The following is a 26,695-nucleotide window of genomic DNA, read 5'->3' as shown; positions in this document are numbered from 1 at the left end:
TAAGACTGTCAGGTCAAAGAGCATTCATAACACAATCTCAAAGTCTCCAAAATACATTCGAGATGCAAAACTTGTCTTAATAAAGTATTGAATTGTTTGTGCCTGTAAATACTAATAATGTCACGCCGAATGCCCACTCCAATTCCCACACAGGACCATGTTTCGAAAGGCAACCAGTTCTTCTTCAAAGGGCTGTAAACACGTTTAAATAGGTCAATGTCTTCAGCACTGAACACTAAATCAATGATGCCTATTATGAAGGTCATTTATAAATTTTCAACGTCTTTTATGTGATATGGCAACATGTGCCATGTTACCTGTGTAACTTTACTACTGGTTGGGCCAGATGGATCCTGAATACTGAGGGGGAAGGGAGAGACAATCTGATACTTTATATATCTCCCACTGTAAGAGGGGTACTTTCAATTCAGGGTGGGTTTTGGAGGGGGTGGTGTTACATTGGTCTGCCTAGGGTGCAAGGGTCCCCTCAAAACCCACCCTGAGCTGAAAGTGCCCCTCTTACAGTGGGAGTTATATAGATTATCTCTTTAAAAGAGTCTCTCTCTCTCTCTCTCACTTGTGAGTATGTGTGGTAGGCATATTTTAAAAGGTACGCATGCACTTGCATGCACATTATAAAACTGAGCGTATTTTTACTTGCATGACAATATTAGCATTTATGGGCACGCGCTTACTCTTTGTAAAATGTATTTGCTAATTTTAACAATATATACATATATAATCTCCTTGCGTAGTTAGCATCCATATATATGCATATATTTGGCTATTTATGGTGCAGCTATCTGTCCACAACTTTCTCCCCTGTCAGGGTGACTGAAAGGATGTACTCGGCTGCATAAACTCAACTTCCTACTTAGGGAGGTGGACCTTCTAGTAAGTGAGGTAATGAAAGTTAAGAATATCACATATGGTCCCTAATCCAGGAAAGTGGGGTCCTATACGAAAGAGCAGGAGTGGGCACACATCCAGCACAGAGTGAATGGAGTGTTCCACAACCATCGCAGCAACAATGAGCTCAGCAACAAGTGGAGAGACCTCAGATGGCTGGTCAAGAAAAAGCAGGCCAGGTTGAATGCCATGACAGCCAGGTCATCTTTACTGCTGCTGAAAGGTTGTGCTGAGCACTATATTTGAATCAACTGTGGGTGGTGTGCACCACTTGGACACAGTGGCATAGCAACGGGTGGGCCTGAGTGAGCAGTTGCCCACCCAATTTGGACCCAGGCTCACCCAACCAGAAGAGGCCTGCTAGAGCAATGCCATTGTGGGATCCCGTCCCTGTGACAGTGAAGAGGAGCGCTGGAGCTGCAAATCTGTTGAGAGATAGGGATGTGCAGAGGGACATGATACATTGCATTCGGGATTCATTTTTGTCGGGGGGCAGATACGTTGCATTCGGCAAGAGGGCCCCCAATACGTTTATATGTCAATTCTTATTTGTTTCCAGGCTAAAATTAAATTAACTACAACACCCCACCCTCCTGACCCCCCCAAGACTTACCAAAACTCCCTGGTGGTCCAGCGGGGGGTCCAGGAGCCATCTCCTGCACTCAAGCCTCGGCTGCCATTTTTCAAAATGGCGCCGATAGCTTTTGACCTACTATATCACAGGGGCTACCGGTGCCATTGGTCAGCCCCTGTCACATGGTAGGAGCAATGGATGGCGGCAGCCAAGGTTTGAGTGCAGGAGATGGCTCCCGGACCCCCCGCTGGACCACCAGGGAGTTTTGGTAAGTCTTGGGGGGGGGGGGGCAGGAGGGTGGGGGGGTTTGTTTAAATTCGCTCCTTTAGGCGGCCGAATAATTCGGCGAAGATTCGTTGTATTCGTGGGGAATCATAATATGTTTCGCTTCCCCATGAATACAATGAATATGGCCCTATACATTGCAGATTACCAATTAAAATAATCCATACTGTAGTTACACATTGTTCCATATTAGGAGCTACCACTCAGGAAAAAGATCTAGGCATCATAGTAGATAATTCATTGAAATTGACGGATCAGTGTGCTGCGGCAGTCAGAAAACCAAACACTTCTGGACCTGGTGGCCACCATTTTGAAAAAAGGTACTGACTACCCTTTGCTCCTATCATGTGACAGGGAATGGATGGTAGCTAATGTAATGCCAATTTTTTAAAAGGGCTTTAGAACTCATTTAGGAAGCTACAGTCCAGTGAGCCTCACAAAAGTGCTATGGAAAATGGTGGAAACTATTTTAAGAAAATAGTTACTGGGCACATGGATAGATAAAGCTTAATGGGAAGAGCCAGCATGGATTTAGTAAAGAGACATCATACCTTACTAATCTAATATAATTTTTTGAAGGTATAAATAAAGGTGTTGATAAGGTCAAGCCAGGCATTATAGTAGTAATATGAAAAAAACCTTTAATTTATTTGAATCCTTGGCTAAGCAATTAAAAGGTTTAAACTAGGAAAAATGTCTGTGATATTTGTTGAAGGGATAGTTAAGATCAGAAAAGAAAGAATCTAGGAAAAAGGAAAACCATGTTACCATATGGATATTACCTTTCACAGCAAATCCTGGGCTCCACTAAGAATTTGGTCTAAAATGCTCCATGAAGCAGTCATTTATTTCATCTAGAAAATTTACCTCCCTAGCATGTTGTGATGTGACAGTTACCCAGTGTGCCTAGCTGCCTTGCCTCTCAAGTACCACCTTGTGGGTTTTGATACCTTTGTGTTGTTTGCTGCTTAAATCCCTGCCAGTATGCCTAATTTACTTGTTTCTTTGTTTTACTGGGCTGTTTTATTTGTTTATTCAGTTTTAATCAATATTAAATATATATATAACAAAGCATTTCAAGTAATAAAACAAAGAAAGAACATAAGAACATAAGAAAATGCCATACTGGGTCAGACCAAGGGTCCATCAAGCCCAGCATCCTGTTTCCAACAATGGACAATCCAGGCCATAAGAACCTGGCAAGTACCCAAAAACTAAGTCTATTCCATGTTACCATTGCTAATGGCAGTGGCTATTCTCTAAGTGAACTTAATAGCAGGTAATGGACTTCTCCTCCAAGAACGTATCCAATCCTTTTTTAAACACAGCTATACTACTGCACTAACCACATCCTCTGGCAACAAGTTCCAGAGTTTAATTGTGCATTGAGTGAAAAAGAACTTTCTCTGATTAGTTTTAAAGTAGAAAACTTACAGTTCACACCCCATCTTCAAAAGAATACGTCCACGTAATGAAATGAAATGAAAACACAAAACAGTCAAGTTTTATCAGAAATAAAGGTTTCTAAATGAACAGCATCAAGAAAAACAATTTTATTCCCTTGAAAGTCTATCAGACATTTGCAAGGAGCTTGCGATTTCAAATTAAGAAATAACTTTCTTTTAGCTTGTGTCTCTCTAGATACATCTGGAAAGACTTGAAGATTATGGCCACAAAATAAAGAACTTTTATATTTAAAATACTGCTGAAGAAATAAATCCTTGTCATTAACTGACACAAAGGATACAACAAAAGTAGACCTTGTTGCTATATTATCATAAAAGTCTGCAAAAAGAAAGATACATCAGAACTATCAATGGAGGCCAATACATCCATTGCTCCATTTATCATTCCTACCTCTCTCTTTTTGTCAGGCACATAATAGGAATTTGATAATGGAAAAGATTTATCTGAAGAAAATTGTAACATTTCAACAACATATTTTTTTAAAGAGTTCAATCCCAGATAAGAGATGGGTTTTTGGGAAATTTAACAGTCATACATTTTTTAATCTCAACTTATTTTCTAGCATTTCACACTTATAATGAAGGCTCAAATTATCTTTAGTTCCAGAAGTTAACAAAGATTGTATATTAATCATGGTCTCAGACTGAGCGCCTAAATTAGTTTCAATTTGTCCCAATCTTTTACCTACTTCTGTTAATTTTGAGGACACAGCTGATGGAAATTCACAAAGCTGTACTACAGAGTTTGATACAGAAGATTAGATATGTGTAATAGCTTTCCAAATATCCGTAAGGGAGATCTTGGCTGGCTCACTAAAATCAGGAAAACCAGCCAAATTATCTCCTTCACATTGAACAGCTTTGGGAATATCACATAAAGATGCAGCTTCTGCAGATGTTTTAGAGCAGTTCAAAAAAGAAACATTCTCAGAGTCCAGAGGTTAGGGTTGCCTCACTTTGTTCACCAAGCAAACAGTTGATAAACTTCCAACCAGAGAATTCTTGCAAGGTAACATTCCCAAGGGAGATAATGGAGGAGATCTTACCTCACTGTTAAGGATATGTTGTCCAACTCGGTACTCAGGGAATTCTGCAGTGAGGAGTTGAACATTAAAATGTGCTGGTCCATTGGGCCCATCAAAGGAGTAGAGCTGGAGGTAGATGGTAACTTTCTCTTCCTTCTCCATTTTCCTGGAGAGAAAATTGGGCATAAGGGGCACATCTCTTAGGGGCACCAGCGGCACTGAGTTGCTGCACGCTGCACTTTATAGGCCCAAGTTGGTTATCGATTATAGAATCACCAAAAATGCCTAACCTTCCGGATAACAGCAGACAATATAGAGGCAACCCAAAATACTTGAAGTCTGTTAGTTATATTATAACAAGCCGTTTATACAATCTGTATTTATTAAAAGTTTTTTTTCTTTATTAGGTTTTTTTTAAATCAATTATATACAAAGCTTAACTTTGTTATAGAAACATGGTGATTTACATCAAGGCAAAAAATTTTCAACAAAATGAAATATTTTCCAAATTAAATGTCCCAGATTAAATACACCTCATTAGATCACAATAATGGGTGGGGGTGGTGTACTGCAAAATCAAGGGAGAAAAGAATAAGAACCAATAAGGAAATAACGAACTAACTTCAGGTATCTCTATCTGGACTATTTAGACTACCACCCATCTGTTGTTTCAACTTTTTAGCATCAACAAAACCCCTTAGCTGCTCTGGTAGGAAAAAGATATAACTATCCCTCCCATACTTAAGAACACATTTACATGGGAACCTGAGTATGAAGGAGGCACCAAGAGCTAATACTTCCTGTTTTAAAGCTAGAAAGCTCTTTCTTTTCTGTTTGGTTTCTTTTGTTAAATCTGGAAATATTCGAAGACAGGATCCCATAAAGTGTATATTGATCTTTTTAAAATATGCCCGCATGATTATTCCCATATCACTTTCATTAAAGAAGGAAATCAATAATGTTGCTTTTTCATCAATTTCATAATTGGATGATTCCAAAAACTCAGTCAGATTTTCTAACACATTTTGAGTTGGTGGTATATGTTGATTTATTCGTATAGGCAAAAAGTACACCTTCTCCAGGGGTGGAATCTTATTAGGGGAAATCTCCAAAACTTCATGAATATACCGATTCACGATTATCCTAGGCAATTCTCCAACAACCCTGGGGAAATTGATAATCATCAGATTTAAATGGCTTAATGTGTTCTCAATTTTCTCCATTTTTCTTTTAATCATTCCACAATCTTGTATCATTAATGTCTGTACATCTTTAACTTGTTTCAGTCCTGTCTCCAAATCAGTAAACTTTCCAGAAACCTCCAATTTATGTCCCTCAAAGTTATTATTTAAGGTATCTAGCTGGCAGGAAACTGAATTAATTTTAGCAGAGCATTCCGCTATGGACTTCACCATTGCAGATGATAAGTTCCACAGGCAATCCAAAGTAACTACCTGTGGTTTTTCCAAAGTTACCTCTCCCACGGTGTGGGGAAGGAGATCCTGCCCCAAGGCCTCACCTCCAGGATTCCTTTCTCCTTTCCAGATCGTTCTCACTGTTGAGGGTCTCTCCGTGTTCCGTGGAGGTCCGTGCCTGCTCTCCCATCGACGATGCCCCTTCAAACTGCCCTCCGAGAGCTAACATTTTGGGGCTCTCAGGCAGTCGCGGCGTCGAAGTCGCACGCGCAGCTGATGGAAGTCAGTCGTCCAATGGGCTGAGGGAAACCTCCTCCGAAGTCGGGTCGCTAGCTCCCCTCTGGGACCCGACAGCCGGACCACTCAGCCCCATTGCTCCAGAGCCAGCGACACACTGCGCTATCGTTCTCTGTCTGGTTGGGATCGCCGAGGTAGAAGGGTAAGCGCTGGGTCTCTCCTTACGTTTTGCAGGCAATTTTTTCTTGAAATATCTCAAAAGGGAAAAAAGACAACGGAGCAGGAGCATTGTGCATCTGCTTAGTCCGCCATCTTGATTCCATTAAAAGTTTTTATGTAGGACCAACCTATACCAAGCCCTTAACTCCACAGAATAAGGGCCTATCAAATGTAGGTCCAATTTAATATATTTTTTTATTTTTTTCATTGTAAAAATTAATGAGTCCTAAATCATTATCAATGCTATAGTGAGTTTGGTGAATGCAAAAATAAAGTGCAAAAGGCTATACTTAGCTTAAAAACCTGCCCAGAAAATGCCCTGACAATGATCCTTGTTTCAAAAAATATCTGCATCAGGGGATTAATGCTTCATCTACACCACTCTCTGATAGTTGGTTCTATCGGTATTTGAATCAGCACTGAAATTCATGGAGGTAATGAGAAATGTTTAAGAAGCAGCAGGAAGTGACATAAGGAAACCACAACCAATGAGACCTAGACTCATTTAGATCAGAGAATACCAATTGATAATTTCATTTAAGCCATGAAGTGGTACTGTATCTAAACAAAAGATCCAGAATTGTTCCCTTTTATTTAAATGGCTTTGAGTTGTTCCAATACAAGCCAACAGAGATCTGTAAACTTATGCGAAAATTCCAGACAGTGTGAGACCATAGGTGTCGTAACCTTCGCTGTATTGAGACAGCTCCTATGTTCAATCAGTTTGATGGAAGTGCAAGTATGCCCAAGACATAGAAACTGGCTAATGGGTAAGCCATCTTTGATTTTTTGTATGGAAACTAGAAAAGGCAAAATAATGATTATGATCAGTAGTTTTCTCAAAGAGGTAATGGTAAAATGATTCACATTCTTAGAGACCATAACATCCAGAAAAGCCACCACATTGTAATCACAATGGATGGAAAACTGCAAATGATGATCTTGTTGATTTAGCCAATCTTAGAACTGCAAAAGCTCCTTCAAATTTGAAGTCCAAATGAGAAAGATGTCATCATTATAACACCGCGGCAACACTCAAGCACCTGGTTTTGAAGAAGAGGTGGAGAAGCCAACTAACAAGTAATAAGTATATAGGCTACCAACCCACAAAATGAAAACTGAATAATGATGTAGATACACAAACTCATCTCATTCCATGGCAGACCTCATACGGGGCATACGTATCTAGTGCCAATGCGCAGTAGTACAGCAGCGATATAATCATTGGTCTATTGCCCGATGTGTATTTTTTTTCAAAAACTTTTTCTCATGCGTCGGTGAACAATAAAATAGCCCATTGGCATATCGCAAAATATATCGCAAGTGAATAATAAAGTAGCTTATCTTTTCTGAAGCTTTACAGATTTCATTTCCATCTTTTCTGAAGATTCGCAGATTTTATGCTCAAGAAATTAGCAGAGACATGGGCGTGAGGACATGCACGGAGTCAAGCCCGACACGGACCGCGTTTCGGCTAAACGCCTTCTTCAAGGGCCAACAATATCTGAAAGAAACATCTTAAATAAATCAACCATTCAGCAAAAACTTAAAGCTATATTTATAAGAATCTTTAGTAGCAGTGGTACGAACGTGAATTTGAGAATAGCAGCAGCATCGTTGACGGTAATAATTTCTTTCTCTGCTAGAGGGAACGTAGGCGCGCCATTTTTTAAATAGTAAATAGCCAATCAGAATGAGTGCTCCGCCCAGGAAGTGACGAGCACGGAGCTTTAAAAAAAATCATATCAGGGAATACCATTCGATGGCTGCATTAAGGCCATCAGGATCTGTACAGCGTAGTTGAAATATCCAACGTTGTTCTCGTTGGTTAAGAAGTCTCTGGAGGTCTCCCCCTCTTAAAGTAGGGAAAATGCGGTCAATGACCCGCCATTTAAGGTCCAAAAACTGATGTTGATTGTCAAGACAATGTTGAACAATAGGCGCATTGATTTTGCAGGTATTAAGGCAGCTCCGATGTTCTATTAATCGTGTTTTGATGTTACGTTTGGTTCTTCCAACATAAAATTTATTGCACGGACAAATGATAATATATATAACATAAGAAGTGGAACAGGTAGAGTGAAAATGAGCATTATGAATGGTGCCAGCACTGTCAGTCCATGAGGGGCCATCCAAAGATTGCACACACATTGAGCACTTGCCGCAAGCCCAGTGACCAAGGGGTTCATTAGAAACTGTAGGGGAACAGGTATGTATCTGGGTCTGGGTCAACAAGTCCCGTAGATTTTTTCCTCTGCTGAAAGCAATTAACGGAAAGTCTTGAAAGACCTGATGAGTCTGCACAATATGCCAATGGTCTCGTATGATCTTAACAACATCCTGTGCCCTAGAAGAATATCGGAGTGTGCACACAAGCGGAGGATCCAACCGGCCTTCAGTAGGCTCTAACAATAGCCATTCGCGTTGTGCATTATATGCTCTTTTTAATGCTTTCTTAATCACAGTGGGGGGATACCCACGATGCAACAGTCTGGATGCCAGAGCTTGTGCTTGGGTACAAAACTCTGCTTTGTCAGTGCAGAGACGGCGAAGGCGCAGGAATTGGCCAATCGGGAGACTCTTCTTTAAACTGTAAGCATGAAAACTTGAAAAGTGAAGGAGTGTATTTCTGTCCGTAGGTTTCTTGTAAATAGTCGTAGTAAAATGATCATTATCCAATGTAATAAAAATGTCCAAAAATGAAATAGAGGCATGATGAAATTGCATAGAAAAAAAGAGATTGGGGTCCAGGGTGTTTATCCATTGTAAAAAAATCTCTAAATGAGCTGCATCACTGTGCCAAAGAAAAAAAATGTCATCAATGTAGCGGGTCCAATTTGAAACGTATGAAAATATGGGAGCAGGGTACAACAACTGTTCCTCGAAATTAGCCATATATAAATTGGCAAGGCTGGGGGCCATGGTGGCCCCCATTGCAGTGCCATGTATCTGATTGAAAAAATGGTCACTTTCCAAAAAATAATTGTCACATAAAGCGAAATTGGCTAATGTAATCAAAAATGCAGTGGGAACCCGATGAGGTCTGGGACGAGCTTCAAGAAATTTATCTAAGATAAGAAGTGCCGCATCCTGCGGAATGCTGGTATAAAGCGCTTTTATGTCAAGGGTAACAAGGAGACAAGTGTCCATAGTGTGTATTGAGTCCAACCGTGATAACATAGATTTAGTATCTTTTACAAACGAAGCCATTTGAGGAATAAAGGGTTGCAAAAATCTATCAACGAAGATAGACAAAGGTTCTAATAGAGACCCTATTGTGTTAACAATGGGTCTCCCGGGAGGGATCGTAGGATGCTTATGTATCTTCGGAAGCATATACATCACTGGAGATCTGTAACCTTTATTAACAAGGAAAGCAGCTTCTTTTTTTGAGATAAAGCCAATGGCAAAACCATCTTCAACACAGTCCTCAATCTGTTGGAGCAAAAGCGGACCCGGATCTTGAGGCAACATTTTATAGTTGCCAGTATCAGATACATGCGTAGAAATCATAGTAGTGTAAAAGGCCCTGTCCATGACAATAGTAGCGCCACCTTTGTCCGCTTGTTTAATGACAAGGGAGGGGGATTTTTTCAATTCTTCAAGCGCCTTATGTTGATCATAAGATAAATTAAACAATACCTGTTCTTTATTTTGTTCGATACGTGTAAGAGCAATCAAAACCAAATCAATGAACGTTTTAATGTGAGAGTCAACTGGACCTGGAGGGAGCCAATAAGATTTAGGAGCCACAATGCAATTTTCAACAGTGGGCGGTTGTGAAGCAAAAAATAATTTCAACTGTAGTTTCCGAAAGAATTGGAACAGATCACATCTAGTCAGAAAAGGATCATATTGATACGATGGCACAAAGGAAAGCCCCTTCTCAAGCAGAGACAACTGTGCAGATGAAAGGTGCTGAGACGAGATGTTAATCACGGTGGGTTGCGGTTGCTCTGGGACCGGGTTTGTGGGCGACCACCCGTGTCTGGCCAGTTGTTCCCGCGCTGGCGAAAAAAACGGCGACCAGGGCGTCTGTTAGATGTTCGATAATTATTGTATCTAGAATCCGGATTTATAGGTGGTTGAGCTTCAGGATTCTCTTCATCAGAACCCGAAGAGGAATCCGCAAACGCAACCTTACGTGGCTTCGATACTTTACGGCATTGCCAAGTAAAGATGGTACCTGCTGCATAATCCCTTTCGTCCCTTTTAAATTTGGTAATTTTGGATTGACGTATATCAGTACGAAATTTTTCCATTGATTGATTGAACTCATGCAGCTTCTTAGTATAGTCATCTAAGGTCTCGGATGACTGTAGACCACTTTTAATCTCATCGCATGTAGTAATTAGAGACTGCGTTATAGGTTTAGTGGTTTCAACAATTAGAAGCATAATGTCAAGGGAGCACTTGTTCAAAATCGCAATCCATTTTTGAACAAATTCCTGGTCATCACCATAGATCGAGGGCTCTATACTCCATCGTAAGCCCCGTGGGATCATCTCAGATTTTACATACTGTAATAGTGTAGATACATGAAGTTCAGAGCGAATGACACGTTGATATGTGTCTGATAAGTGAGACCAGGTTTTAGTATCGGGGACGGAGGGTTCATCAAACAGCAGGGGGCCTTTCAAAGCTTGCGCAACCTGTTCATCGGAATAGCTAAACACATTAGACCACATATTGCTACAAGGATGATTAGCAGTGCATCGAGGGTAAATTTATCAAATATGACCACGGCAACACTCAAGCACCTGGTTTTGAAGAAGAGGTGGAGAAGCCAACTAACAAGTAATAAGTATATAGGCTACCAACCCACAAAATGAAAACTGAATAATGATGTAGATACACAAACTCATCTCATTCCATGGCAGACCTCATACGGGGCATACGTATCTAGTGCCAATGCGCAGTAGTACAGCAGCGATATAATCATTGGTCTATTGCCCGATGTGTATTTTTTTTCAAAAACTTTTTCTCATGCGTCGGTGAACAATAAAATAGCCCATTGGCATATCGCAAAATATATCGCAAGTGAATAATAAAGTAGCTTATCTTTTCTGAAGCTTTACAGATTTCATTTCCATCTTTTCTGAAGATTCGCAGATTTTATGCTCAAGAAATTAGCAGAGACATGGGCGTGAGGACATGCACGGAGTCAAGCCCGACACGGACCGCGTTTCGGCTAAACGCCTTCTTCAAGGGCCAACAATATCTGAAAGAAACATCTTAAATAAATCAACCATTCAGCAAAAACTTAAAGCTATATTTATAAGAATCTTTAGTAGCAGTGGTACGAACGTGAATTTGAGAATAGCAGCAGCATCGTTGACGGTAATAATTTCTTTCTCTGCTAGAGGGAACGTAGGCGCGCCATTTTTTAAATAGTAAATAGCCAATCAGAATGAGTGCTCCGCCCAGGAAGTGACGAGCACGGAGCTTTAAAAAAAATCATATCAGGGAATACCATTCGATGGCTGCATTAAGGCCATCAGGATCTGTACAGCGTAGTTGAAATATCCAACGTTGTTCTCGTTGGTTAAGAAGTCTCTGGAGGTCTCCCCCTCTTAAAGTAGGGAAAATGCGGTCAATGACCCGCCATTTAAGGTCCAAAAACTGATGTTGATTGTCAAGACAATGTTGAACAATAGGCGCATTGATTTTGCAGGTATTAAGGCAGCTCCGATGTTCTATTAATCGTGTTTTGATGTTACGTTTGGTTCTTCCAACATAAAATTTATTGCACGGACAAATGATAATATATATAACATAAGAAGTGGAACAGGTAGAGTGAAAATGAGCATTATGAATGGTGCCAGCACTGTCAGTCCATGAGGGGCCATCCAAAGATTGCACACACATTGAGCACTTGCCGCAAGCCCAGTGACCAAGGGGTTCATTAGAAACTGTAGGGGAACAGGTATGTATCTGGGTCTGGGTCAACAAGTCCCGTAGATTTTTTCCTCTGCTGAAAGCAATTAACGGAAAGTCTTGAAAGACCTGATGAGTCTGCACAATATGCCAATGGTCTCGTATGATCTTAACAACATCCTGTGCCCTAGAAGAATATCGGAGTGTGCACACAAGCGGAGGATCCAACCGGCCTTCAGTAGGCTCTAACAATAGCCATTCGCGTTGTGCATTATATGCTCTTTTTAATGCTTTCTTAATCACAGTGGGGGGATACCCACGATGCAACAGTCTGGATGCCAGAGCTTGTGCTTGGGTACAAAACTCTGCTTTGTCAGTGCAGAGACGGCGAAGGCGCAGGAATTGGCCAATCGGGAGACTCTTCTTTAAACTGTAAGCATGAAAACTTGAAAAGTGAAGGAGTGTATTTCTGTCCGTAGGTTTCTTGTAAATAGTCGTAGTAAAATGATCATTATCCAATGTAATAAAAATGTCCAAAAATGAAATAGAGGCATGATGAAATTGCATAGAAAAAAAGAGATTGGGGTCCAGGGTGTTTATCCATTGTAAAAAAATCTCTAAATGAGCTGCATCACTGTGCCAAAGAAAAAAAATGTCATCAATGTAGCGGGTCCAATTTGAAACGTATGAAAATATGGGAGCAGGGTACAACAACTGTTCCTCGAAATTAGCCATATATAAATTGGCAAGGCTGGGGGCCATGGTGGCCCCCATTGCAGTGCCATGTATCTGATTGAAAAAATGGTCACTTTCCAAAAAATAATTGTCACATAAAGCGAAATTGGCTAATGTAATCAAAAATGCAGTGGGAACCCGATGAGGTCTGGGACGAGCTTCAAGAAATTTATCTAAGATAAGAAGTGCCGCATCCTGCGGAATGCTGGTATAAAGCGCTTTTATGTCAAGGGTAACAAGGAGACAAGTGTCCATAGTGTGTATTGAGTCCAACCGTGATAACATAGATTTAGTATCTTTTACAAACGAAGCCATTTGAGGAATAAAGGGTTGCAAAAATCTATCAACGAAGATAGACAAAGGTTCTAATAGAGACCCTATTGTGTTAACAATGGGTCTCCCGGGAGGGATCGTAGGATGCTTATGTATCTTCGGAAGCATATACATCACTGGAGATCTGTAACCTTTATTAACAAGGAAAGCAGCTTCTTTTTTGCCGCAAGCCCGCAAGCCGCAAGCCCGCAAGCCCGCAAGCCGCAACCCCTTGGTCACTGGGCTTGCGGCAAGTGCTCAATGTGTGTGCAATCTTTGGATGGCCCCTCATGGACTGACAGTGCTGGCACCATTCATAATGCTCATTTTCACTCTACCTGTTCCACTTCTTATGTTATATATATTATCATTTGTCCGTGCAATAAATTTTATGTTGGAAGAACCAAACGTAACATCAAAACACGATTAATAGAACATCGGAGCTGCCTTAATACCTGCAAAATCAATGCGCCTATTGTTCAACATTGTCTTGACAATCAACATCAGTTTTTGGACCTTAAATGGCGGGTCATTGACCGCATTTTCCCTACTTTAAGAGGGGGAGACCTCCAGAGACTTCTTAACCAACGAGAACAACGTTGGATATTTCAACTACGCTGTACAGATCCTGATGGCCTTAATGCAGCCATCGAATGGTATTCCCTGATATGATTTTTTTTAAAGCTCCGTGCTCGTCACTTCCTGGGCGGAGCACTCATTCTGATTGGCTATTACTATTTAAAAAATGGCGCGCCTACGTTCCCTCTAGCAGAGAAAGAAATTATTACCGTCAACGATGCTGCTGCTATTCTCAAATTCACGTTCGTACCACTGCTACTAAAGATTCTTATAAATATAGCTTTAAGTTTTTGCTGAATGGTTGATTTATTTAAGATGTTTCTTTCAGATATTGTTGGCCCTTGAAGAAGGCGTTTAGCCGAAACGCGGTCCGTGTCGGGCTTGACTCCGTGCATGTCCTCACGCCCATGTCTCTGCTAATTTCTTGAGCATAAAATCTGCGAATCTTCAGAAAAGATGGAAATGAAATCTGTAAAGCTTCAGAAAAGATAAGCTACTTTATTATTCACTTGCGATATATTTTGCGATATGCCAATGGGCTATTTTATTGTTCACCGACGCATGAGAAAAAGTTTTTGAAAAAAAATACACATCGGGCAATAGACCAATGATTATATCGCTGCTGTACTACTGCGCATTGGCACTAGATACGTATGCCCCGTATGAGGTCTGCCATGGAATGAGATGAGTTTGTGTATCTACATCATTATTCAGTTTTCATTTTGTGGGTTGGTAGCCTATATACTTATTAATCATTATAACACCACCACATAAGAATTTTTTGAAACCATGTGGAGGTGTATAAAAACTTCTATTCAAATGCTGCCACATATAAATTAGCTATATCAGGAGCTACTGTGGCCCCCATGGCAACCCCTTACATTTGTAGATAGTAGGAGGAAATTATTAAAAAATACCAAACATGTCAGCCCAATGAAAAAGTTAGTAGGAACCATGTGCGGTCATGATCTTGAATCAAAAACATTAATCAAATCCAAAGTATCATGCTGAGGAATGTTTGTGTATATTACCTCGATATCGAGAGTGACCAATTTGCAATCCAATGGAAAATTGGAAACTTCCAGCAATAAGTTTAAGAAATGTGATGTATCTTATATGAATGATCTCATTTGACTCACAAATGGTTTTAAAAAGAAATAAAAAAAAATTTGACAAAGGTATAAGATGGATCCACGACTGGCTAATATTTGACAGCAAGGAGGTCTATCCAATCATTTGTGGATTTTAGGTACCATGTAGAAGACTGGCATGATTGGGCTTGCTACTGTAAGTGCATGGACCTCCCTTGATGTTAAAAAGCCTTTGAAGACTTCAACCAATTTGTCAAGTCATTTGTAATAACATAGTGGGATCATGGTCGAGAAGGTGATAATATGTACAGGAAGTACAGCATCAATTATGAAATATGGATTTGATTCTTTGTGCTGTTTGTGATTTCTCACACTCCATGCCTTGGGGGGGTTTGATGCCTTTGTGTTGTTTTCAATCATCACACTCTATGCCTTTGAGGTTTTGTTGCCTTTGTGCTGTTTTTGATTCCCTGCACTGTACCTATTAAGGTTTGTTTTTTTTGTCTTTGTGATGTTTGTGATTCTCTGAACTATGACGTTTGTGAGTTTTGATGCCTTCATATTGTTTGCAATTCCCCACACTATATACCTTGGGGATTTTTATTCCTTAGTGCTGTCTGTGATTCCCTGTACTCTATGCCTTGGGTTTTTTTTTTTTATACCTTTCTTCTGTTTGCAATTCACAAACTCTACATCTTAGGGGTCTTACAGCCACTCTGCCTAGCTGCCATGTCCCTGATATGCCAATTGGGTGTCTTGCTACTACTCTGCCTCAGTGCCATACTCCTAATTCTAAATCTTGGGGGTCCTGTTGCTACTCTGCCATTCTTCCATACCCATGATGTTACACCTTGATTGAATTGTTGTTACTCTGCCTATCTGCCAGACCCCAGACTCTCTACCTTGGGGGTCTTTCAGCTACTCAGTCGCCATAAACCCATACTTTATAACTTTAGGGTCATTCTACCGCTCAGCTTTGCTCCATACCCCAAACTTTATTCCTTGTGCATCTGGATGCACTCTGCCTTGCTGATATACTCCTCATGCTTCTTTTTGGGCTTCTTTATGCCATTCAACCTTGCCTACATACATAATTACATGTTGTGGGTCTTGCTATTGCTCTGACTTGTTTCCATACCCTATACTCTTCACCTTGTGGGTGTTCTTGCCACTGTGGGTGACTGCTTTGCACCTGTTATGGTGTCTTAGTTTATTCATGTCACTCTTTGTGCTGCTTTGTCCTTTTATCAGTTCCTGTTTTTTTTCTCCATCTTTGTTGCTTTGTTCCCCTTTCATGATGCTTTTGGATATTCATGTCACTCTTGGTGCTCTTTTGAGGAATCATGCCACAGTTATTGATGTTATCTTTTGAAGCCTTGGGATGTTCTTGACAATCTTGTTGCTGGATTGCTCCTTTGAGGGTGCCTTGGAGAACTTGTGCCAGTCCTATTACCCTTTTGCCTCTTTATGGTGCCTGAAGGCTATTCATGCCATTTTTGGTGCCACTTTGCCAGTCTTGTTGCTTTGGAGTTCTCTTCCCCTTTCTAATGTTGTCTAATCACAAATTTCATTAGAACTGATTAGAAAACCAGAATTTTGCATCTCAAAATAGGCTGCATTACTTCCCCCCATTGACTTTAATTGGAAATGAAGAAATGAAGGTTTTGTTTTTTAGTTTGAAGCTATTGAAGTGAATGGAGATGATCTACAAAATGAATAAATGATCGGAAACAAGAATTGTGCCTCCGCACATCCCTAACAAACATCTGAATACAGATAACCAACTGACAGATGCAGCTACTTTCACCGATTTATTTTCCTCCCTTCACACACAAAAAAGTTCTTTATGTACATCAAAGCTAAATGATAGCCACTGCATTTGTTCTCACCCAAAGGACAGGAATAAATACCTCAAAGTTACAAATGAATCCTGCAAACAAAAGGGCTATCACTCCTGAATCATCTCCTAGAAAATTGCATTATCACATAAAATACCCAGGGAAAGCCTGCTACAGTACAAGGAACAGAAAACCATGCAGTGAGTACCACATGTACTTTCGTACAATATGAACTAGAAAACCTAAGGAAAATCATAAAAGATCTCCCGTCACATGTGGGATAGGAGTTCTGCTTTCCAGGCTCGTTGGAAAACCACGTCATGGAAAGGGGAAACTCCATTGCCATCTCTAAACTGGTTTTTCCTTAACACCTACTCTTAGTATAAAGAAAATGTTTGCTCCGACCGCAGCATATGAAACAGGAAGTCAGCAGGAAACATCGTGCAAGCTTTTCTGCAGCCCCAGAATAGCTCATGACCTACTTGCTTTTCACACCTAGATAGTTTAGAACAAATGACCAGCTAATGACCTCCCCCCTCCCTGCCTGGACTGACCGCTTGCACCTACTGCCCACTTGCACCCACGTAGTAAAAGGTCAGCATAAACACTGATGGTGGAAAACATTGTAGCAGGAAAATATGTGACGTATGTATCATATGAAATGCTATGTGATCATTTTATAATAAAAGAGCAGCCTTCCCAAAAGCCGGGAGGAGCACGCTTCACCCTGAATCCCGTGTGAGGTGTCTTCATTACCGTTGCTACAGTCACAACTACTAGAAGATGAATTACTGACAGAAATATTCCCTGTTCCAACAGTTGGAAAATAGCAGAAACCTTGAGAGAGTCTACAATGCAAGTTAAGCCAGCACATATCAGAGGACCCTTTAGCTATCCACATGGGAAAGACTTTCAGAATTAAAGATTCACATGAATGCTTCTCTATGAATGTTTTGTATATGATCCAATGAAAAATGTGAAGAAAAAATATGATACATCAGAGAAACAAGTCAAAGATTAAGAACCAGTCTTCATAAATATAACACAAAATGATGCAAAGAAAAAGAGAATGAGATCTCAGTAAGTCCATATTTCTCAAAGAAAGATCATTTCCTTTATGACCTCACAATCTGGGTTCTTAACGTGAATTTAAAGGGTATAAAGGCTCAAAACACTTGTGAAATTAGGATGATGAAACATAAAGGATTCTATAATGAGATAAGTGTTCTCTCCCAGTATTAAATATAGGCCTTTTAACCTTTTTACTGTCTCATCACCTCTGGCATTAGGGATGTGAATCGTGTCCTCGATCGTCTTAACGATCGATTTCGGCTGGGAGGGGGAGGGAATCGTATTGTTGCCGTTTGGGGGGGTAAAATATCGTGAAAAATCGTGAAAAATCTAAAAATCTAAAAATCGCAAAACCGGCACATTAAAACCCCCTAAAACCCACCCCCGACCCTTTAAATTAAATCCCCCACCCTCCCGAACCCCCCCCAAATGAGTTAAATAACCTGCGGATCCAGCGGCGGTCCGGAACGGCAGCGGTCCGGAACGGGCTCCTGCTCCTGAATCTTGTTGTCTTCAGCCGGCGCCATTTTCCAAAATGGCGCCGAAAAATGGCGGCGGCCATAGACGAACACGATTGGACGGCAGGAGGTCCTTCCGGACCCCCGCTGGACTTTTGGCAAGTCTCGTGGGGGTCAGGAGGCCCCCCACAAGCTGGCCAAAAGTTCCTGGAGGTCCAGCGGGGGTCAGGGAGCGATTTCCCGCCGCGAATCGTTTTCGTACGGAAAATGGCGCCGGCAGGAGATCGACTGCAGGAGGTCGTTCAGCGAGGGTTCCGGCGCCTCGCTGAACGACCTCCTGCAGTCGATCTCCTGCCGGCGCCATTTTCCGTACGAAAACGATTCGCGGCGGGAAATCGCTCCCTGACCCCCGCTGGACCTCCAGGAACTTTTGGCCAGCTTGTGGGGGGCCTCCTGACCCCCATGAGACTTGCCAAAAGTCCAGCGGGGGTCCGGAAGGACCTCCTGCCGTCCAATCGTGTTCGTCTATGGCCGCCGCCATTTTTCGGCGCCATTTTGGAAAATGGCGCCGGCTGAAGACAACAAGATTCAGGAGCAGGAGCCCGTTCCGGACCGCTGCCGTTCCGGACCGCCGCTGGACCCGCAGGTTATTTAACTCATTTGGGGGGGGGTTCGGGAGGGTGGGGGATTTAATTTAAAGGGTCGGGGGTGGGTTTTAGGGGGTTTTAGTGTGCCGGCTCACGATTCTAACGATTTATAACGATAAATCGTTAGAATCTCTATTGTATTGTGTTCCATAACGGTTTAAGACGATATTAAAATTATCGGACGATAATTTTAATCGTCCTAAAACGATTCACATCCCTATCTGGCATCACTCCACCTCCTCTTCCCTTTACTAAGCTGTAATGACATATGCAGACAGCCTAAATCCTAGATGACTCTACTATTTAAATCCAGTGTAACTGCACTATACTGATCTTATGAAGAAAGTCTAACTTGTGAAAGCTACTCACGAATGTATTAAGTTCGTCTAATAAAAACGTATCACCTGCATCTTGTTTGCTGACCCTTAATAGGTACAACCACTTGACTTGTACACTGTGTAATATGCAACAATATTTGAAAAACAGGTGCCATCAGAAACCCTTGAGGTCCATATTTGGAGGCATTTAGCTGGATAACTCACATGTTATCTGACAAAATGCCAAATTTTAATTATTTTGGGGCACATATCTGGCTAAACCTTATCCTGATGTTTCATTATCTGGCTAACATTTAGCCCGATGGCATTGGGGCATTCTGGGGACGTTTCTGGGAGAAGTTAGGTTAGCTGAATAATTATTCTGGATAACTCAGATATTGAGTTAGCTGGATACCATATCTGACTGACTTTGGACCTGCAGTAGAGCTATCCTAAAGTTAACTGAATAAACGTATCTGGCTATCTTTAAGATGGCCGGATACATTTAGTAGTGAAGCTGTACCACTGAATATCCCTCCAAAGTTAGCTAGATAAGTTTATCAGGCTAACTTTGCAATCCTGCCAGTTACTGAGTGTGGATGTCATTTGTTTTATATTTTCTGCTATATGGAATTGGTGGGATTGGAGCTCTAATAAAAATGAATATCATTTGTGAATTGTATATAAGTATTGACATGTAGAATATTGTAAGAATATTAGGAATATATGGCATTAAGTCAATGAAGATATTTAACCATGCGTCATTTTCTTGTCCCTGTACTTGTAAATGTGGAATTTAAAAAAAAAAAAAAGCTCAATTGTTTGATGGTCTCCTGTTTTGATCTCTCTTTCTTCCTTTCTCTCCACCATTTATCCTCTTACTCCACACCTCCTTCATCTCCTGCTGTAACAGTTTCAAAGCCTCCATTAAGAACCCTAATGTATCCTTTAAGCCAAGCCTTTTAAACAGTGTGCGAGCTAAAAAGTAAACCCTTGATTTGAGGCAGGTGTTAAATTTAAGGCATTAGCAAGAGTGAATGTGTGTGGTATTTTTAGTACGTATCCCTTAAAGTCTCATTTCTTTTACATGTGTGCAAGTAGTACATTTTAGCATGTACTTGCAACCTCCTTTTCAGCCTGGCTTATTGTTCAGCCTAACCCATTTGTACAGCGCCTGCTTTAAATGACCTTAGCATGCATGCTAAGCTTTAGAGCATATGTCCATTGATTAGAATGATATAATTTCTCTTTTAAGTATTCTCACTGCCCCATACAATTTACAAGCTCTTTCCAATCAATTAGCTTTCTTCTTTCCCATGCTTACAGCTTTACAATGAGTTGCTGTTCTTCAGGAGAGGCACCTGAACTTAGGATACTGCCATGATCCAAGTAGGGGGCTGCCTTTCCACAACAGGGACGTCTTAGGGGATTCTTAAATGGCTTCATCTCTCTCAAAGCGAATTAATTTTGTTTATCAGGCTCAATAAAAGAATCCTGTATTTTGACAAATGATCAACATGGGCATCCCCGAGTGAGGACTGGTGGTGGATTGTTGGCATCCTTTGATACATCTATCTTGCAAAGCTTGCAGATATGCTTGATTCTCCGCCTCTGCACAATATATATTGACTGATGGAGCTGAAGGATGCAACTTTGAGCTCTTTTCATAATAATGTGGCAACAAGATTAGTAAAGAAAACTATTTCTCTTCATGTTAGCTGAATATTGCTCTGGATGCCACTCCCAATGCATTAATCATATTAGTCAAAGAAGAAAAGCAAAAGGCACCTACCCACAGCCAAAAGTACTTGACTAGTCGAGTACCTGGAGATTTTCATTTTGTGGAATATCCCAATAAAATTCACTCTTGTGCATACATTTTTGGTTTGCCTCTGTCTTTTGCAAAATATTACAGTCAACAGCAATAAGCAACCTATAGTTACAAGAATACTTTTGAATCAAAAGCCATCAGCAGTGAAAAGTAAATATGGTGATTGATATGCAGAAATATGGTAGGAATGGTTCGTCATTATTGTTAAATAAATAATTAATTAAATATAAAGATATTCTTTTGTCACAGGAACCATATGGTAAGTGCTTTACTGTTAATAAGAAAGACAGTATGCTACAGATGACTACACATTTTTCATGTCAGGAGAGACAAATTAATATAATTGAAATTCAATTTATTGTACATTGGCACAGCTGGTGACATAATAGAAATGCAGCTGCTAGTTTTCTAAAAATGTCTTGATGCTTCGTAACAGAAATGTTTCAGTATAATCAATCACAACATGAATATATCTTCAAGGACTCAGACATGCCTTGAACAGTGGGAGAGTAGTCTCTTGGTTAGAGTAGCAGACTAAGAACCAATGAAACCAGTGTTGAAGCCGTGCTGACTTTTCTTGTGACCTTGGTCAATTCACTTTACCTTCACATGCAGACTTACCTAAATGTAAGTCACCTTGGGCTTCCAATAAAAAGGTGTGAACTAAATCTTAATTGAACATTACATTCTTTTTATTAGGGTAATTAATATAAACTATATAAAGTAGTAAACTCTAATAAATTATTTAATACTTAGAGCCCATTAGAGTCTATTATACTGGAAAGTTGAATTCATCATATTTACACTGGATAAAACTACTGGACAGAGAAGGGTCTGTTTAATAAAAATGCTAATTTAGATGACTTAGACATGGTAAATAATTAAAGTCATTTGAGTGATTATGGGACCTATGCATTAAAGTTTACTGTGCATGCAAAGGCCATTTAATGTAAACAAAAAATAAAGTGCTACGCACAGGGATGGTAACTTTGAAACCGATGCGTGATTACACATTTGTGTGCATATGTTGACCCACACTCAGGGATGTGGCCATTTTCTAACATTTGCATGCATATGTCCATTTATTAGAATGACTTAATTACTCTTTTAACTAATCTTATTGCCCCATAAAATTTACAAGCTAAGTTGAAGAACCATAACCAGTGTAGCCTTTCTTCATAGAGACCTGGTGGAAGGAGGTTAACAAATGGGATGGTGCTATACCAGAGTAAAAATGATATTGCAATGACAAAGTGGATCAACTTGGGGACAGGGTGGTGCTTTATGTTGAGGATGGAATAGAGTCCAACAGGATAAAGATACTGCAAGAATCTAAATGCACAGTAGAATTTTTATGAGAAGAAATCCCATGTGTGTTGGGGAAGAGTATAGTGATAGGAGTATACCACCATACACCTGGCCAAAATGATAAGATGCATGATGCAATGCTAAAAGAAATAAGGGAAACTAAAAATTGGTTCAGGAACCAACAAGAGAGAGAGCTATTTTAGAACAAATTTAATAAGCAGGATTTTGTGAGAGAGGAAATGGTGGAGGGTTACTTGTGAATAGCGATCATAACATGATAAAATTTGAATTCATGACTGATAGGGAGTAAATCTAAATCTCTAGCACTAAGATTTCAAAAGGAAAATTTTGATATAATGAGGACGTGTTATGAAAGTGGACCCCTGTTTCGAGGTAGCCAGCTACCGTTGAAGGGTGAGGTCATTTGGACAGTAGAGACTTGACTGAAGGCTTCACCCTGGAAACACACAACCCCCCCAGGAGGAGCCTGTAGGGGTCCGGCCGCTGGGACTTAGGCGACTCCTCTGAAGACTGTAGAAAGGTCTGGATGCAGGCGCCTCCTGCAGGTCATGGGTTCCAGAGGGCTGGCGCCTCCAGAAGATCGTAGCAGTCTGAGGACAGAGTCATAGAAGAATCCAAAGCCGGTCCGAGGTTCGATACACAGGCGAGGTCCGAGTCCAGTCCAGGGTCTAAGCAGGAGAAGGGTCCGAAGCCGTACCAGGATCAAGCCTGGAGAAAGGTCCAACGCTGTACCAGGATCAAGCCAGGAGAAGACACGTCCACCAGTCCAGAAGTCAGGCGCCAAGAATCAATCTACGGAGCAGGGAAGCAGAGTGGGATGAAGAACCAGGAACAGAGAACACCGGAGCAAACTCAACAGGAACCTCAATACCAAGGCAAGGTCTGAATGCTCAGACCTTGCCTTAAGTACCAGAAGCCAGAGGAGGAGACTCAGGAGGAGCCATGACGACTTCCTGTCATGGCTCTTTAAGAACAATCTTCCTGTCATGGCTCTTTAAGAACAATCTTCAGCCGAGCGCGCAGCCCTAGGGGAAGCCATGGGGGCGGAGCTGAACCCCAAGGAGCCAGCCAGCCCGGCAATGCGGCGGCGGCCACAGGGAGAAGCAGGAGAGCAGCCTGCCCCGCAGGAGCCCCGAACACCGTCAGACGTCACGGGTAATTATTTCTTCTGCACCCGCCGGCCCGGCCTCAGTTGTGGTCCACCGCGGCCGGCGGCCATGACACCCGGCCCCGGTCGCGGCTTGCCGTGGCCGGCGGTGCTAACAGAAAGACAGAAAGAAAACTGAAAGTGCAGCTACAAAGGTTAAGAATATATAAAAGATGTAGATATTGTTTAAAAATACTATCTTAGAAGTGCAGGCCAGATTAATTCTACACATTACAAAAGATGGAAGGAAGGCCAGGCAACTGCAGGCTTGGTTAAAAGGTGAGGTGAAAGAGCTATTTTAGCGAAAAAATCTTCCTTCAAAAATTGGAAGAAGGATCCATCTGAAGAAAATTGGAAAAAGCATAAGCACTGGCAAGTTAAATATAAAACATTGATAAGTCAAGCTAAATAGAATTTGAAAAGAAGCTGGCCACAGAGTAAAAAAATAATATTCAAAATGTTTTAAAATTTAACTGAAGCATGAAGCCTGCAAAGGAGTTGGTTGGACCTTTAGATGATTGAGGGGTTAAAGGGGCACTTAGGCAAGATAAGGCCATTGCAGAAAGACTAAATTAATTCTTTGGTGTTTTAAATGAAGAATTTGGGGAGATACCCATTTCAGAGACAGTTTTCAAGGGTGATGATTCAGATGAACTGAACCATATCACTGTGAACCTGGAAGATGTAATAGGTGAGCTTGACAAACTGAAGAGTAGCAAATTATCTGTACCAGGTGAAAAAGAATTTTCTCCAACTTTTAAAAAAATATTCTACATGCTAATTTCATGGAGTGCTCCCTAGTCCATCTATTATCTAAAAGAGTAAGCAACTGATTCACATTTACCCATTCTAGTCCTCTCATAATTTTACAGAACTCTATCATATCCCCTCCTCAACTGTCTTTTCTCCAAGCTGAGCAGCCCTAACCTCTTTAGTTGTTCCTCATAGGGGCACCATTCCATCCCCTTTATCATTTTGGTCGCCCTTCTCTATACTGCATATACATCTTTTATAGGTTGTAGTGACCAGAACTGAAAAAAGTACTCAAGATAAGGTCTCATCATGGAGCAATACAGAGGCACTATGACATTCTCTGTGTTATTCACTATTCCTTTCCTAATAATTCTTAACATTCTGTTTGCTTTTCTGACTGCCACAGCACACTGAACCAACATAAGAACATAACATAAAACATAAGATATTTATTTTATTTATTTATTTAGGGTTTTTATATACCGACTTTCTTGATATATATATCAAATCAAGTCGGTTTTCATATAACACAACAAGATATATAATATGGGGCGGATTTTCAGAGCCCTGCTCGCCTAAATCCGCCCAAAACCGGGCGGATTTAGGCAAGCAGGGCCCTGCGCGCCGGGAAGCCTATTTTACATAGGCCTACCGGCGCGCGCAGAGCCCCGGGACTCGCGTAAGTCCCGGGGTTCTCCGAGGGGGGCGTGTCGGGGGCGTGTCGGGGGCGGGCCCGGTCGTCGCGGCGTTTCGGGGGTGTGTCGGCAGCGTTTTGTGGGAGGGTACGGGGGCGTGGCTACGGCCCGGGGCGGTCCGGGGGCATGGCCGCGCCCTCCGTACCCGCCCCCAGGTCGCGGCCCGGCGCGCAAGAGGCCCGCTGGCACGCGGGGATTTACGCCTCCCGGAGGGAGGCGTAAATCCCCCGACAAAGGTAAGGGGGGGGTTTAGACAGGGCCGGGCGGGTGGGTTAGGTAGGGGAAGGGAGGGGAAGGTGAGGGGAGGGCAAAGGAAAGTTCCCTCCGAGGCCGCTCCGATTTCGGAGCGGCCTTGGAGGGAACGGGGGTAGGCTGCGCGGCTCGGCGCGCGCCAGCTATACAAAATCCATAGCCTTGCGCGCACCGATCCAGGTTTTTAGCAGATACGCGCGGCTCCGCGCGTATCTACTAAAATCCAGCATACTTTTGTTTGCGCCTGGAGCGCAAACAAAAGTAGGCTATTCGCGCTCCTTTTAAAATCCGCCCCTATATATATAATAATAATATATATAATATAACAACAAGATATGCCATACTGGGTCAGACCAAGGGTCCACCAAGCCCAGTAACCTGTTTTCAACAGTGGCCAATCCAAGTCACAAGTACCTGGCAAGCACCCAAACATTAGGAACCATGCCCTCTAACCTTCCGAAAAAAACTCAAGACATGGCTCTTCCTCCAAGCCTTCCCTTAACTGGCATATCCAACTATTTTTCTCCACCAGACCGGACACTGACTCCTAACTAAACTCCCCTCCAAGTTTAGGCATTATATTTATGCCTCCCTTCTTTATATTATTGCATTATCTAATTTATTCAGTTATGCTGTCCTATATCTCCGGCTATCCTAGCCCTCCAAGTTAATACCTCCTTGTTATATGTATCTTTCGCCTCTTGTTATATGGTTGATTAAGTTATACTCCTTGTTACATGTAAACCGATCTGATATGAATTTTTTTCATGAAGGTCGGTATATAAAAATGTTAAATAAATAAATAAAATAAATAGATAGATCACAAGCTACTATTGCTTATTAATTAATTACCGTCATAGTACTTTATGGATTTATCCTCTAGGAACTTATCCAAACCTTTTTTAAACCCAGTTACACTAACTGCTGTAACCACATCCTCTGGCAATGAATTCCAGAGCTTAACTATATGCTGAGTGTAAAAGAATTTTCTTTGATTTGTTTTAAATGAACTACTTGCTAACTTCATGGTGTGCCCCCTGGTCCTTCTGTTATCTGAGAGAGTAAATAACCGATTTACATGAACTTGTTCCTTTCATGATTTTATTTATTTATTTATTTATTTATTTATTTATTTACGGTTTTTATATACTGGCATTCATGATACAATCACATCATGCTGGTTTACAGTTAAACAGGGGTGCAAATACATTAAAACTAAAAATAAGTGCAAGGAAATTGCAGTTACAAATAACAAGGGAGATCGAACTGGGAGAGAAAGGAAAATACAGAAGTAGATTAACATCGAACTAGTGGCGTAGAGAAATACTGAATTGGATTAACATCTCGTGGTGTTATTTACAAGGGCAGCTGTGACTGAGTTGTGGAAGTTGATGAGGCAGCAATTAGGAGGGGTCCGGAAAAGCTTGTTTGAATAACCAGGTCTTAAGTCTTTTTTGGAATGTTGGGAGGCAGGGCTCCTGTCGGAGATTCGGAGGGATGGAATTCCAGAGTGCTGGTCCAGCTGTTGAGAAAGCCCGTTCTCTTAAAGTTATGTGTCGAGTGGATTTGATATGAGGTACTTGGAGGGACCCTCTGTATGCTTCTCTGGTGGGTCTTGTGGAGTGATGATGGC

Source organism: Rhinatrema bivittatum, chromosome 2, assembly GCF_901001135.1.
Source record: "Rhinatrema bivittatum chromosome 2, aRhiBiv1.1, whole genome shotgun sequence".
Lineage (NCBI taxonomy): Eukaryota > Metazoa > Chordata > Amphibia > Gymnophiona > Rhinatrematidae > Rhinatrema > Rhinatrema bivittatum.
Note: the sequence above shows the minus strand (reverse complement) of the source record.